The sequence below is a fragment of the Pseudophryne corroboree genome, chromosome 9 (genome assembly GCF_028390025.1).
Source record: "Pseudophryne corroboree isolate aPseCor3 chromosome 9, aPseCor3.hap2, whole genome shotgun sequence".
Classification (NCBI taxonomy): Eukaryota; Metazoa; Chordata; class Amphibia; order Anura; family Myobatrachidae; genus Pseudophryne; species Pseudophryne corroboree.
The window spans coordinates 180,488,343-180,505,545 of NC_086452.1; positions in this window are offsets into that span (position 1 = coordinate 180,488,343).

Consider the following 17,203-nt stretch of genomic DNA (forward strand, 5'->3'; position numbering starts at 1 on the left):
TGACTTTGCTTTATTATAAGTGACCCTGTAACAAATTCCTAAAATAACTGTGCATATCTGAAAACTAAGGCTTTCCTGGGAACTTTCCAATAGGACTCCGGAATGTTAACAATGAGAAACAGGGCAGGTTATGCCAAACCCAGCATGCTGAAATAGTAGTAATGGGATTTGTGTGTATGCATATATATATATCAAATATAGAGGTCACTACAATTCTGCGTGGATTGAATTGCGCCGTAAAGGAGCTCCCGGTGCTATTCAATTCAGCGCGCTGCTATGTCGGAGAAGGCCAGTTCTCGCAGACTAAACAGGGTGTTTAATCACGAGATCCGGCATTCTCTGACTTAAGGGCCCGGCATGATGCTGTTTCTGCCGCGATAAGGGCACAAAACAGCATCGCGCCAGTCCTTTTGTCGAATTTCTGCTCGCATCCCCGTAGTGGTCCAAAAAGAAATCCTCTCATTGAGCATCATATCGCACTGAATTGAATTCAGGAAGGTTCCGGGAACTCCCTCCTGGCGCTATTCAATCCGTGCTGAATGGAATTGACCCCATAGATGTCCTATGTTTGTGCTATATTTCACAGTATTTACACAGTAATATATAACATACAAAATAGCAGTTTACCTAGGGGTGATCCAAATGTCTAAAAACAAATTTGCAAAAGTGTCCACAGGAGCGCTTTTTATATAGATGTTGTCCAGTGGTGTTCCCTCACTTATCCAGAGGTGACTTTTTCCTTTTTCATAGAGTACAGGGTTCTAAGTAAGAGAGATGGTAAGTTCTTCTTTCTGTGACACAAAACCTTCACACCAAGATCACCCAACAAATACAATTCAGCTTTTCAATTCTTGTAAAACCAGTAAAATATATTAATAAAACTGTTTAAATGTTTAAAAGTCTATTCTTATATCAGTAGAAATATGGCTTTTTTTTTGCTAAGAATCAATTATGTCTAGTGATGTGCACCGGAAATTTTTCGGGTTTTGGTTTTGGATTCGGTTCCGCGGCCGTATTTTGGATTCGGACGCATTTTGGCAAAACCTCCCTGAAAATTTTTTGTCGGATTCGGGTGTTTTTTTACAAAAAAACCTCAAAAACAGCTTAAATCATAGAATTTGGGGGTCATTTTGATCCCATAGTATTATTAACCTCAATAACCATAATTTCCACTCATTTCCAGTCTATTCTGAACACCTCACACCTCACAATATTATTTTTAGTCCTAAAATTTGCACCGAGGTCACTGGATGACTAAGCTAAGCGATCCAAGTGGCCGACACAAACACCTGGTCCATCTAGGAGTGGCACTGCAGTGTCAGACAGGATGGCAGATTTAAAAAATAGTCCCCAAACAGCACATGACGCAAAGAAAAAAAGAGGTGCAATGAGGTAGCTGTGTGACTTAGCTAAGCGACCCAAGTGACCGACACAAACACCTGGCCCATCTAGGAGTGGCACTGCAGTGTCAGACAGGATGGCAGATTTAAAAAATAGTCCCCAAACAGCACATGATGCAAAGAAAAAAAGAGGTGCAATGAGGTAGCTGTGTGACTAAGCTAAGCAACCCAAGTGGCCGACACAAACATCTGGCCCATCTAGGAGTGGCACTGCAGTGTCAGACAGGATGGCAGATTTAAAAAATAGTCCCCAAACAGCACATGATGCAAAGAAAAAAAGAGGTGCAATGAGGTAGCTGTGTGACTAAGCTAAGCGACCCAAGTGGCCGACACAAACACCTGGCCCATCTAGGAGTGGCACTGCAGTTTTCTAGCGAGAGGATGAGTGCTTCCATCCTCATGTGAATCTGAACCACTAGCCATGAACATAGGCCAGGGCCTCAGCCGTTCCTTGCCACTCCGTGTCGTAAATGGCATATTGGCAAGTTTACGCTTCTCATCAGACGCTTTTAATTTTGATTTTTGGGTCATTTTACTGAACTTTTGTAGTATACTTGACGACACAGAGGTAGAGCAATGGACTACTGTACCGTACTGCTATATATATACTGGTGGTCACAGCAACATTCTGCACTGTCCCCTCCTACTATATACTGCGCACAACTAAAATGCAGCACAGGTATGGATGCATAGTATACTTGCCGACACAGAGGTAGAGCAGTGGACTACTGTACCGTACTGCTATATATATACTGGTGGTCACAGCAACATTCTGCACTGTCCCCTCCTACTATATACTGCACACAACTAAAATGCAGCACAGGTATGGATGCATAGTATACTTGACGACACAGAGGTAGAGCAGTGGACTACTGTACCGTACTGCTATATATATACTGGTGGTCACAGCAACATTATGCACTGTCCCCTCCTACTAAATACTGCGCACAACTAAAATGCAGCACAGGTATGGATGCATAGTATACTTGACGACACAGAGGTAGAGCAGTGGACTACTGTACCGTACTGCTATATATATACTGGTGGTCACAGCAACATTCTGCACTGTCCCCTCCTAATATATACTGCGCACAACTAAAATGCAGCACAGGTATGGATGCATAGTATACTTGATGACACAGAGGTAGAGCAGTGGACTACTGTACCGTACTACTATATATATATACTGGTGGTCACAGCAACATTCTGCACTGCCCTCCTACTATATACTACAATGCAGCACAGATATGGAGCGTTTTTCAGGCAGAGAACGTAGATATTTTCAGCACACTGAGCACAGATATTTGCAAGCACACTGAGCACAGATATTTGAAGCACACTGAGCAGATATTTGCAGCACACTGAACACAGAAACTGAGAGAACGCAGCCACGTCCTCTCGCTATCATCTCCAAAGCATGAGTGAAAATGGCGGCGACGCGCGGCTCCTTATATAGAATATGAATCTCGCAAGAATCCGACAGCGGGATGATGACGTTCGGGCGCGCTCGGGTTAACCGAGCAAGGTGGGAAGATTCGAGTCTGCCTCGGAACCGTGTAAAATGGGTGAAGTTCGGGGGGGTTCGGATTCCGAGGAACCGAACCCGCTCATCACTACTTATTTCAAAATACCAAAGCGTTTTGTTAAAAATTTGACTCAATCATGGTGTTTTTTTATTATTCAATTATTCTCGGTTTTTCCAACAGCCACAAAGGTTGCATGCCTCATGTTTTTTTGGGGTGTGGTATGGCATGCCAGCGGCTGGGCTCCCGGCGACCCGGCGACCAGCATACCGGCGCCGGAAGCCCAGCCGCTGGCATACCGACAGTGTGGCGAGCGCAAATGAGCCCCTTGCACGCCACACTATTTATTCTCCCTCCAGGGGGGTCGTGGACCCCTACGAGGGAGAAAATGTGTTGGTATGCCGGCTGTCGGGATTCCGGCGCCGGTATAGTGTGCGCCGGGATCCCGACAGTCGGCAACCTGAAGACCACCCGTTTTTTGGGATACTACTTTTAATATCTCCAGTTTTTCAGCAGTCACAGATGAATCTCAAATCCAGTTTAATCACTTCCACTAAAGGATCCAATATAAGGGTCCTAGTGGTTTTGATGGATGTCCTCTGTATATACTGTAGTGATGTGTCCTGCACTCTCTCCAAATAGTGAATGGACATTATATAGTCACAGAGATAGCACAAATCTGACATGATTATAGAACTACTGGATGTAAGATCCAGCCCAGGTATTTTAAGTCTGAGCATCAGCAGGCACATACCTACCAACATGACCCTCTCCAGGAGGGACAGAATGCTCTGCTTCTGGACTTCCCTCTTAATGGATGATTGCCCTCACCTGTGGTGAAACACCTTTCTTATCCATTAACCTGTTCAACACAGGTGCAGGAAAGCAGAAATTAAGAGGAAAGTTCAGGAGCAGAGCATTCTTTCCCTCTTGGAGAGGGTCATGTTGGGAGGTATGCAGGCATGATTACAGACACCTGGCAGTTTGTTTTAAAAAGGTTTCAGTCACAAGAGACAGGGGGGAAGATATATTATTAACCTGGAGAAGGCATAAGGAAGTGATAAACCAGTGATATGTGCAAGGTGATAAAGGCACCTTGCACACACACATATATATATATATATATATATATATATATCCTATATATTAGCCCAGATCTGTGACTTTGTGCCTCATTTGCTAACGCTGGGAGGAGTCACAATGCTGGGCGGAGTTAGTCAAATGAGACACAGATATGGGCAAATCTATAGGAGACTAGGAGCAGAAGCAGATGGTATGGGCATGGCACAGACAGGGGTGCATACCTCCCAACTTTCTTCAGGCAGAAGGAGGGACACACGCGTGGTGAAAAGGGGGTGTGGACAATGAAAAGAGAGCGTTGCTTTGCAGGAGGGCCGCGATCGCAAGCCACGCCCCCTTTTCATCAGTAATGGGGCATGCACAGCGCTCTGTGAGCTGCTGGCAAGCCCCCTCTCCTCCTGTCTCCACTGAATAGATTCATATACACCTTATACACACAGCATGAAGGTCATTATAGCCAATATTTTTAATAACTTTTTGCATTAAACAAAGTGTGTACATTCACACAATTAATTTATGTTTCATATACACCTTATACACACAGCCTGAAGGTCTTATAATACAATATTTTTAATAACTTTGTGTATTAAACAAAGTTTGTGTACATTGAGCCATCAGAAAACAAAGGTTTCACTATCTCACTCTCACTCAAATAATTCCGTATTTCGGAGTATTCCGTATTTCGGAATATTTGGATATGGGATACTCAACCTGTATAAATCTACCAATGGCAAATAAGCCTGTTTTTTTATATTCGGTAGGTACTTACCTTCTCTATAATTCCTCATACCACACATATTCTTTGCTTTTCAAATTCCAGACGTCAGTCCCCATAAATTAAACCCTCTTCTTTCATCCCCAAACAAGTTACCCCTGATGAAGTCGACAAGACAAAACGCGTTTGTCAGTCAGAAGTTTCCAACCTAGTTTGTGAAGATACTCCCTCTCAAGCTCGCACCTTGCAAAAGGTGAGGGAGTATCCAGAGTTAACACTATACAACAAATGTACTGGTTATATTTTCTGACATTATTATTATTTTTTAATACAACATATCTTTGTGAACATTACATGATGAACTTTGTGTAAAAATTCCATTTGTTCAAATGTATGCTATTAAAATAATTTTTTACTACTTGGCCTTGGGCCTCTTGTTTGGGTGACTATTTGGTGAGGGGTGTCTGTTACAGGTCCCCAGATACAAACTTTCTCCAACATACAATTCACACCTACGGAAATAAAACTGGAAGAACCATTGTAAATGCTGTTTTATTTAGCGCACTTGGGAAATTGATTTTATCATATATATATATATATATATATATATATATATATATATATCAAGAACGATTGGCACTCCTGTGATCACACAATATCAGCAACCTGCTACGGTGCCCAGCCTGGACCAAATCCAATATACTCAGTAACAGGGTCTCTGAAACGTTGACATCAGTCATGATGCTCGCTTCATTTCATTATTGATAGTTTCCAGAGTGCCGTCCAGCTGTTACTGAGTATATATATACGCAGAACTGCGTATGCGCCGTTGCTGCAGTGCGCTGGCACAGCATTGCGCCGGCGCAAGCCAGATGTCCGAAGGCCGTCGGGCCGCTACGATCGCCTCTGCCTGGTTAAGGCAGAGGCGGTTGCTGGGAGGCGGGGGCGGAACGGTGGCATTTGGCCACCGTTTCGTGGGCGCAGTCCGGCCAACGCAGGCGTGGCCGGACCGAACGGGGGTCGGGCTGCAGCGACTGTGTGATGTCACACGCAGCTGCTGCAGGCTGGGGAGCGATGAGTAGCTCCTGGCCAGCACGCTAAAGCTGCGCTGGTCGGGAGCTGCTCTTGAAGTGCAAAGGCATCGCCGCTGTGCGATGCCTTTGCACTTCTGTGGGGGGGGGGGGGGCGGCACTGACATGCGGGGCGGGATAGCCCTGTGCTGGGCGTCCCCCCGCATGTCAGTGTGAATGATTGTAGCTGTGCTAAATTTACCACAGCTACGATCATCTCGGAATGAACCCCCCTGTCAATCTCCTTGCGATTGGCTGTGCGAATGGATTCTTCATTAAATCCATCACTAGGTTCCGATCCGTTTTGCACTCGTACGAAGCGCCTGCGCATTGCAGTCCATACACATGCGCAGTTCAGACCTGATCGCTGCGCTGCGAAAATCCGCAGCATGCGATCAGGTTGGAATGACCCACATGGTCTCTACACTGACTCTCAAATAAATATATACATTGCTCTGCATAATTTAGCTCAAGGTATTACACAGAAACTTATGCTTCTTCAGTGGGTTTAGGTACTGGCTCAATGGCTTAAAGAGGCAGAACCACACCCAAGCATACAGTATCTGTTACAGTTTGGAATGTAGTTAGGTGAGTGCTGAGTATGTATGATTTTTTATTTTTTATTTAAATGGTGGGATCACATACCACAGACACCGCAGTAGATTGAGCGCAGTGAGCTTAAGCCAATTGCATTAAGTAACAGGAATTTTTATATATTTTTTAGATAGACCAGGTGGTAGTTTTTAAATAACCCTTTGTCATGCAGGCTCAAGTGACTGCTGACCACTTGCACTATGGGGGTAATTCCAAGTTGATCGCAGCAGGATTTTTGATAGCAATTGGGCAAAACCACGTGCACTGCAGGGGAGGCAGATATAACATGTGCAGAAAGAGTTAGATTTGGGTGGGTTATTTTATTTCTGGCTGCTTTATTTTTACACTGCAAATTAGATTGCAGATTGAACACACCCCACCCAAATCTAACTCTCTCTGCACATGTTATATCTGCCTCCCCTGCAGTGCACATGGTTTTGCCCAATTGCTAACAAAAATCCTGCTGCGATCAACTTGGAATTACCCCCTATGTGCTGTTAAGTTCTGAGTTATATACCCAGACTGAATGATGCTGAGAACCAGGTGATGAGTGGGTGAACTTGACATTTGGTCTTTCTTCTGGACAATAACCCCAGAAATCTGGGTGTAAGACTTGTAGAGTGCACTCAGCAGGTCTTCTTGCCTATAAGAGCCGCTTTTCCCTTAAGACTTGGGGGATCATTCCGACCTGATCGCACGCTAGCTATTTTTTTCAGCCCTGCGATCAGGTCAAAACTCTGCAAAACTGCGCATGCACCGCAATGCGCATGCGTGTCTTACGAGTACAAAGCGGATCGGTGCTGGGCGATGGATTTAACGAAGAATCCATTCACACAGCCGATCACAAGGTGATTGACAGGAAGAAGGCGTTTATGGGTGTCAACTGACCGTTTTCAGAGAGTGGTTGGAAAAACGCAGGCGTGTCCAAGCATTTGCAGGGCGGGTGTCTGACATCAATTCCGGGACTGGATAGGCTGAAGTGATCGCAGCAGCTGAGTAAGTTCAGACCTACTCAGAAACTGCACAAAACTTGCACATTTGCAAAGCGAAAATACACTCCCCCATAGGCGGCGACTATCTGATCGCAGCACTGCAAAAAATAGCAAGCGAGCGATCAACTCGGAATTACCCCCTTTATTCATCTAACAGTACTGGGATGCTCACCAGGATTTACACCATTAGAGACAGTACAAGCTTACTCCGGAGATGATCAGAGTTATCTCTCGGTAGAGAGGACAGGAACAGGAAGAGACTGACTGAAACCAAGTATGGGTCACAGGACTGGCTGACAGATATGAGATAAAGCATGACTATGCAAGGAACCAGTGGAATGGGACTGTGGTGAAAAAGGCAAGTGTGGTGGTAATGTATAAAGCAGCTGTATCAGTGGAGTAAGTTCGCCCCAGTCGCCCGGAGGCATGATAAAATGTTGGTGCCCACCCCTATACATATAGGGATATATATATATATATATATATATACACCATATGTAGATATCTGGTACACAGGGTGAACAGTAGCAATGTACTCAGGTGCCTTTCACAATAGTATAGATACACACACACACCTCTTTCACTTACACACACATGTCTCTTTAACTTGCACACACACACATGCCTTTTTCACTTGAAACACACACCTCTTTCACTTACACACACACACATCTTTTTCACTAACTCACATGCCTCTTTCACTTACACACATGCCTCTTTCATTTACACACATGCCTTTTTCACTTACACACACACACACCTCTTTCACTAACTCACACGCCTCTTTCACTTACACACACACCTCTTTCACTTACACACACACCTCTTTCACTTACACACGCATGCCTGTTTCACTTACACACACACGCCTTTTTCACTTACACGCGCCTTTTTCACTTACACACAAACGTCACTTTCACACACACAATTACACAAACACACACATGCCTCTTTTACTTACACACAATTACACACACACACACACACACGCCTCTTTTACTTAAATACACAACTTTCCTTTAAAAACCACAGACATACACACCTCACTCAAAAACATTCACACACATAAACACAGTGCTGCCAACATTTATTAAAGATACCCCCGGTAATCACCACTCCCCCCCCACAAACACACACATACACCCATACACACCACACACACATACACCACACACACACACAATGCAGCAGCTTGAGGCAGGTGGTGCCAGTGCCTACCTGTTGCTATCCTCATGACGGAGGAAGAGATGAGCTTCAGCTGGCCAGCTCTATTGGAAGTCCTGTGAGCAGCTGTGCGCTGGAGCTCCCCCTAGCTGTAGCCAGCTGTCAGCTGAGCTGCTGCTGCCGTGTCAGTGACACAGCTCCTCCGTCCACTCCAGTCAGATGCGGTGATGGATAGTCGGGTGGGAGGCAATGGAGAACTGCCCCCTGCAGGTCAGGAGCCCGGCGGCAGCCGACTCCATTGCCTCCCACAGTTCCTCCACTGAGCTGTATGCAAATAACAAAAGTAATGGAAGACTACAGAAAGACAAAGGATAAAGGCAGACAAAGAATAAATATTGTGTGGAAGAAACCACACTACACCTGATGCTAAAGCAGACAGGATCCAGACAGGACGGGGTCCAGCAAAGATTCTTTCAGCACAAGGTTCACAGGGCTAGCGGTTTCTCATTAGAAGTAGGAACAACAACCAGCTTTGGAGGAGTGTACAGGAACAGAATATAAAAGGAGCTAGCACCAATCCAGACTCAGGAGTCCTAATGGCATTAATCTAATGCAGCTGTCCTGCTGCACGTATTCCCAAGGTTAATTACTGAGCAATGTGGGACCGCCGTCTGCCTCCGGCATCCCCATTGCTAGGCACCCGCGGCTCCCACCATGCATTGCGCCCTGCGCTGGCTTGTTGCTAGTTGCCGGGCGGGGATCAGCAGCCCTAGCGTCTGGGAGAAACGTGGCGTCACGGTTTCTAGGCAACAGCCGGGACCCGTGGCCACTGTGCAACCGCTAACAGGTGCATCATAAAACAGCATTTGCACTGCAGGGCAAGTTATGCATAATTATCATTTATGCTTTGCATTCCTTATTCAGCTTGCCTATGCAGCATATTGAGCGGAATAAATAACCAATCAGTCTACATTTGTAATGTGTTTAGAAAACATGATCTCAATGACATTTGTGCAAAAATGAATTACCTTTGTAGAATCTCAAAACTTCTGTATTTCTTCACTGATCTATACTTCCTTGCAAATCAATTTTCTGCACTGTTTAACTTATTGTTGCATTAGGGCAGTGAATCCCAAAGTGGGTACAGTGGCACCCTAGGGTGCCATAAGCCAGTTGCAGGGGTGCCCTGGGTTGGTGGTCCAGGACCAAACCAAATTATTTATAGTCAGTGTGATAGGTAAACCAGTGCTAGTGGCTGCCAATCATAAAATCTGTGGATAAACAGAAGCTTGTCCACTACATCACCCAATAACTGACCCTAAGGATGACACGTAAGCACAATTTACTTAATTGAATCATTTTTGCTTAATTTCTCAATAAGAATGTTTGGGCCTGGGGGTGTTGTCAATACAATGCTGACACTATAGGGTGCCGTGATTCAAGAACCACTGCATTATAGTATTTCTCAAGGACTCCCTCCACCCACAAGTCAGTTTAGTTTCTCTACTACAACACAATCGGAGAATATTCCACTTTGTTAAATGAACTGCAGTCGCTCAATAAGGTAATACAATGAGTGTGATTCAGCCTTTCCAACCATGGTATAAGAGCCATGCAGATCCCATACAATTACAGACCTACATTGTTTCCAGCTCGATTCATATTTGAGTAGGATGACTGCATTGGAAAAAATATTAAATTATTTAGTTAAGAAATACTGTAAAAATAACATATAATTTACGCATAATACTGTTGTTCTAAAGGATATTAGCCATGCTCAAAAAAATCCTTTTTGATCTCAGGTGAAAAGTACTGCCAACATTGCCATATACAGTAACTGCGCCATACGTATAGCCCACTAAACACAATCTTTATGTAGCACTTAACCTTCTGTATCAAATTACTATTTTCTTACAGGTGGTAATCTTGTGAGCAAGGCAGTGGCGTAAGTTCGTCCCAGTCGCCCGGAGGCATGATACATTTTGGTGCCCCCCTACACATACACACACATACCATATGTAGCTATCCCGCACCCAGGGTGAACAGTAGAAGGGTGCTCAGGTACCTTTCCCAATAGTAATATAGATACACATAGAAAGTGGACGCATTCCAAGTCAGTCATTACAATAAAACAGACACCAGCATACCATTATAGTACACCTACAGTGCTCCCTCACCCACCAGGTCTCCATGGAGATGCTTTGGCGCAGCGGTGTGCCAATATAATTAGTGTTCACTGTAGTATTTTTTTTTTAGGGCAGGGTGCTGATCACGGGGAGGGCACATTTTTCATTCGTGAGGGTAAATTTTTAAGTTAAATGGGCAAACTTAGGTACATACTATAATGCTTGGTGCTCCCATTCCTATGGGCAAAACATGGACAGTGCGCACCGAAGGTGCGCAGCAAAAATCTAGGGGCGTTGTTTCGTGGGGAAGGGGCGTGGCCACATAATAGTGTCAATTCACATTACACCACACGGTAGTGCCCCTAATACACATTGCACCAGTTAGAACCTCCTATACACACTGCGCCAGGTAGAGGCTAGAGCACGTTATACATATTGCGCCAGATAGAGCACATTATACACATTGCGCCAGATAGAGCACATTATACACATTGCGCCAGATAGAGCACATTATACACATTGCGTCAGGTAGGGAGCACTGAGGCACATTGCACCAGGTAGAGAGCACTGAGGAACACTGCACCAGGTAGAGAGCACTGAGGCACACTGCACCAGGTAGAGAGCACTGAGGCACACTGCACCAGGTAGAGAGCACTGAGGCACACTGCACCAGGTAGAGAGCACTGAGGCACACTGCACCAGGTAGAGAGCACTGAGGCACACTGCACCAGGTAGAGAGCACTGAGGCACACTGCACCAGGTAGAGAGCACTGAGGCACACTGCACCAGGTAGGGAGCACTGAGGCACACTGCACCAGGTAGGGAGCACTCAGGCACACTGCACCAGGTAGGGAGCACTCAGGCACACTGCACCAGGTAGGGAGCACTCAGGCACACTGCACCAGGTAGGGAGCACTAATGGCACACTGCACCAGGTAGGGAGCACTGAGGCACACTGCACCAGGTAGAGCACTGAGGCACACTGCACCAGGTAGAGAGCACTGAGGCACACTGCACCAGGTAGAGAGCACTGAGGCACACTGCACCAGGTAGGGAGCACTGAGGCACACTGCACCAGGTAGGGAGCACTCAGGCACACTGCACCAGGTAGGGAGCACTCAGGCACACTGCACCAGGTAGGGAGCACTCAGGCACACTGCACCAGGTAGGGAGCACTAATGGCACACTGCACCAGGTAGGGAGCACTGAGGCACACTGCACCAGGTAGAGCACTGAGGCACACTGCACCAGGTAGAGAGCACTGAGGCACACTGCACCAGGTAGAAAGCACTGAGATTAATGTTTACAGCTGCAAAATACTTACAAGGTTAATTTAGCCCAGGGGGACTCTCATGTACGTACCGGGTCCGGCGGCGCACGGCTGGATCCGGCGACGTGGCGGGGTCCGGCAGGCAGCAAACGGCGGGGCGGCAGGGCGCACAAAAACGGGCAGGGCGGGATTCAGCTGTCTAAAAAAGGGGCAGACACCTAGCGTGAACACTAGATATATATTAAAAAAAAGACAAACGCCTCATTCACTTAAACACACGTCTCACTTAAACACACACGCCTCTCACTTACACACACCTCTCACACACGTGCCTCTCACTTACACACACCTCTCACATACACATGCCTCTCACATACACATGCCTCTCACTCACATACACATGCCTCTCACATACACATGCCTCTCACTTACATACACATGCCTCTCACTTACATACACATGCCTCTCACTTATAGGCCCTACACACATAGCGATTTCACTGCACGATATGAACGATCTTGTTCATTAATGAACGAGATATCGTTCATATCGTGCAGTGTGGAGTCCCCAGCGATGAACGATGCGCGACCCCGCGCTCGTTCATCGCTGGGGCCATGTCGGCTGTGCATGCAGGCCAATATGGACGAGATCGTCCATATTTGCCTGCAAGTCTACGGAGCCGGGTGACGGGGGGAGTGAAGAAACTTCACTCCCCCCGTCACTGCCCCCCCGCCGCTGGGTCGCTCGTCGGCCGTCGGGCACCTCGGCGGCGCATCGCCGAGTGTGTAGGGCCCCTTACATACACATGCCTCTCACACACACACACACACATGCCTCTCACTTACATACACATGCCTCCCACTTACATACACATGCCTCTCACACACACACACACACACACACACACACACATGCCTCTCACTTACATACACATGCCTCCCACTTACATACACATACATGCCTCTCACACACATGCCACTCTCACACACATCACACACACACATGCCTCTTTTACTTGAATGTACAACTTTCCTTAAAAACACACACACCTCACTTAAAAACAAGCACACACAAAACACAGTACTTCCCCCCCAAATACACCTCTCCCCCACCCCCCACACAGTGCCTACCTTTGGCTATCATCCAGAGCATGGAGGAGCAGAGAGTTCTGAGCTTCCCTCGGCTGGCTTACTAAGGGCCCGGGAGGAGCTGTGCTCTGGAGCTCCCCCTAGCTGCAGCCAGTGCCATCTCTCTCTACAGGAGGCAGCTTCCGTGTCATTGACACAGCTCCTCCATCTGCAATAGCAGCGCAGTCCTCAGGCTGCGGGAGACAGTGGAGGAGATGCGCCCCCTTGTGGCCAGGAGCCCGGCGGCAGCCGACTCCACTGCCTCCCACAGTTCCGCCCCTGGAGCAAGGCCCTCTTACCTCTCTATCTGCCTGTTATTAGACAATATTATCTTATTACGATGTTCCCAACTGTAAAGCACAACTGAAAATAGTACATTTTTTAAACAATAAATAAATGTTAATAAAAGAAGTAAGACCCATGTTGCATCATGTGTGATCCCAAAAATGAATGTGATTTCCAATAATCTGATCAGAATTGTCTAGATCATTACAAAATTGTCAGATCACTCTTTTGGCCTTTGAGCATGGCCAGTGTCTTTGTGTACCGTCAACCTCCATATGGCATGGAAGTGATCTACTCATGTCCCCCATATAATAAACAGCTAGATCACATAAAGTATGTGGTTAAATTGAAAATTGTTTGTATCATACGTTTGTGGCCAGCACTAGATAAATAAATAAGAAATATTTAAAAATAAATAAGTAACATTAAGAAGAAGATAATGAAGATTACAATTACAGGGTTTATAACCTTTATGCTGTATATGCAGTCTGGTCTTCTTCATCTAGTAACAAGTATGGTATTTCTGATTGTACAGTAGCTGCGCTATACACATTATACAGATGTGCATTAATTATTTTTTGGCACGGACGTTTTTTCATATGGGCTAAATGGGCAGTTGCCCAAAGGCCCCAGGAGTACAAGGGCCCTTGGCTGAATACTGAGGGCCCCCTTGTTCCAGGGGTACCAGATCTTTTAAAATCAGCCTGGGGAAACGGAGATATCCAACTTCAAAGCAGTGGTCCCCATCTGAGCCTTTTAATTACTCTTCCCAGCCAGATATCTCGGGTTCTGGCCAACTTTGCGTTTTTCTGAGGATACTGTCTAAAAGCTTGGACTCTCCCCTTTCAGTAAACACTGGCAGCTTACCTCTACCATGCCCAGACCCAGAGATTTTAGCCTTCCAGCAGCTGGTCACAGCTCCAGCTCCACATGCCTGGTGTGAAGTTTTATATATTCGGCGGTGAATTGCTCTGGCTCCTGAACACTGATCCCCAAGCTACCAGTACCTCCTGAAAGGTGGGACTTTCTAGATTTTTATCTTAATCAAAGTTAAGAAATCTATTTCCAGGAACAGGAGATATCAGAAAGCTGCCCTCCTACCAGAAAATGATGAATATTTAGCCCACTCCACTATCCAACCCTCCCCTGCATATAAAACACCCCCTATCACCCTGGAAGGCATGCACCAGGGCCCCTTCATTCAGCCCAATGCCCCCTTCTACAGTTTATTGCCCCCCCCCCCCCCCCCCAGCCCCATCACCCACCATCTGTGTAGTAGATTAGCAATAAGCAGAAATTACTGCTCCATGTCCTATATGCTGAGCAGAAGATAGAACACCCCCTACTGCCCACGGGACATCAAAGCTGCCACTGATAGCACCCCCCACCCCTACTACTGGAGGATGGGTAGGGGCCCCAGTGCATTGCTTTGCCCAGTGGCCTACACTGCTGTTAAGACGGCCCTGTAGGGACCAGAAGTAGAACTATGCTAATGTACAACAAATCTGTAACAGGGCCACTTTTAAGAATATAGACACCTCTTATTTTTAGTGACCACTTTATTAGACACTGCATCTTTCCTCATACAGTATGTCCAATTCATTAATAGTAACACTTCTGCTTTCGGTGGTTCTTCATAAAGCAAAATAACAACTGTAACACCATGTGTCCCACCTTATTCTCTATAAACGTAGTTGACTCAGCTGTTTTACAAAATTGCACCTCAAACCGAAAGCGCTTCTTACATGATTCCACCAGTAAGACCCACCTATTTTCTGAAATCTTTAGAGGGGTATGAAACAACTTTTGACACTTGTTTCTCAGTAAAGCTTTGACAGACCACAAAGGTTTCCAGGAAGCACTATGCGCATTTTATCGCCTTCAGTTAAATAAAATGAAGACAATGGACCGCAGTACATTTTCAATAAAACTCTTGAAATCCTTACACCAAACGTCACTTATTTAACCTAATATACAACTTTAGTGGCTGTTCATCATGAAACATACAGTATCAATATTGTTTGTTTAAGAAAAGTCCACCGATGAAGCATACAGAAAGCAATTATTGTGATGAAGTTCTGATCTATAAAGTGTTAATTTAATTGTGAAATAAAACTTCTCTAGAAAGCATCTCACCAGCAAAGAAATAAGAAATGTATAACATATTTATTAGAATATTAACTGAAATGTATTAAAATAAAATACAAACTTCTAAAGTAAAGATAACAGTCCTGGACACTATGCCTGACTCAGAGGTGCACACAGTTTATGCCTGGCTGCAATTACTCGCAAATTCACAAGTGCGAAAATATGCAAATGTCAGTCAAAACATTTCTCTTGTGTATGTCTTTGCGATAAGCAATTGGCTGAGCAAACCCTGCGATGAACACTATTGTTATCTGAGCAATGCTCAAGTGTGTTGGTGAATCTGATCTCTGCACCATCAATGCACCATTGGTCACAACATCAACTCCTCAAGCTGCTCCTCCCTGGCACAAAGTTCCCCTTGCAGCTTTGTTAAACGACTGTGGTGCTTTGAACGAGATTCCAGCTGCATGTCGATACACGCCCCTAACACTCCTATAACACACCCATGACACCTCCTCCTTTTGAGATAACTTTAAGTCACCTCCCAGTCTCCACCCTGGACCACCCATGGATCGCAGAAGCCATCTCATGTAATAGCAATATTGTATTCACCTGCGTCACCATGGCACACATTGGTTTGTACATGTACAGAAAGGGTTACCTAGATTTTTCGCACATGGGCAGTAGTAAAGACATCAGCCAATGGGTAAGCACCTGCTTTGTGCCCACTTCTGAATTAAGCCCAATGACTGTATGCAGTCATAATGTTATTTTAGAATTTAGCATAAGACACTTCTTCATAAAACGTATTATAGTGCATTGCTTATAAAAAGTATCTTATTGATTAATAAAACTTGCTATTAAACCATAAATAATATTTCTGCTATGAAAAATATATTGACCTGCCAAAGTTGAAAAAGAAAATTAAAACATAATTCATGTTCTATATTAGCAAAGGCCGCAGGCTGGAGTATCATATCGTTTTTATTCTACCTGGCAGCTGATATATCTGATCAGCCAATTCAATTAGGAGCAAGTTTACATTGCACGAACGTGTGCAGCCGAGAAATGAGAGAATCACTTAGATATGTTCTGAGGTTGTGCAATTTTTCTACAGACTGTGACATCGGATAAGTGCATAAAAAAGTGGGGAACGCATCCAGAAGACAAAAAGTGGTAACTGAGACAGCAGGACCTTATAGAAGACTGTTTGTGGCCATAAGGAAAGTACTGGAGGTTCATAAAAGATGTAAAATGGCTGATTTTTCAGTTTTTATTAATGGATTAAAAAAATGATAGCAGTCAAGTGTTTTTCAGCAAATAAAAGTCCTTACAGCATTTTGGGGTACAGAAAAATGTCTATATAGTATTTTGTCATTGTTTTATACAAGTTTGTAAAATGTTGGAATAAGCACTTTTACCTTTCATCTACAAGTTCAGAAACCCCTCTCCCATAAATACACCTCCACATACTGTACCTTTCCCACATATCCAGAGCCATTCCTAGGCAATATGGCTCCCAGTGCAAACAGTAAATATGCCCCCCTCCACTGATATTTTTAAAATGTAGCACGTAAAAAAGGGGACATGGCCTTGCAGGAAAAGACTACTTTACATGCCAATTTTGCACTCTGAACCCCCCTACATTGGCCACCACAGGAAAAAAACTCTGATTCATGCCCCTTACATTATTTTTCTTTTTTTTGTCCTTATACAGTAATAATGCCTTTTACACATTATGCAGCACACCGTAATGCCCCTTACACAAT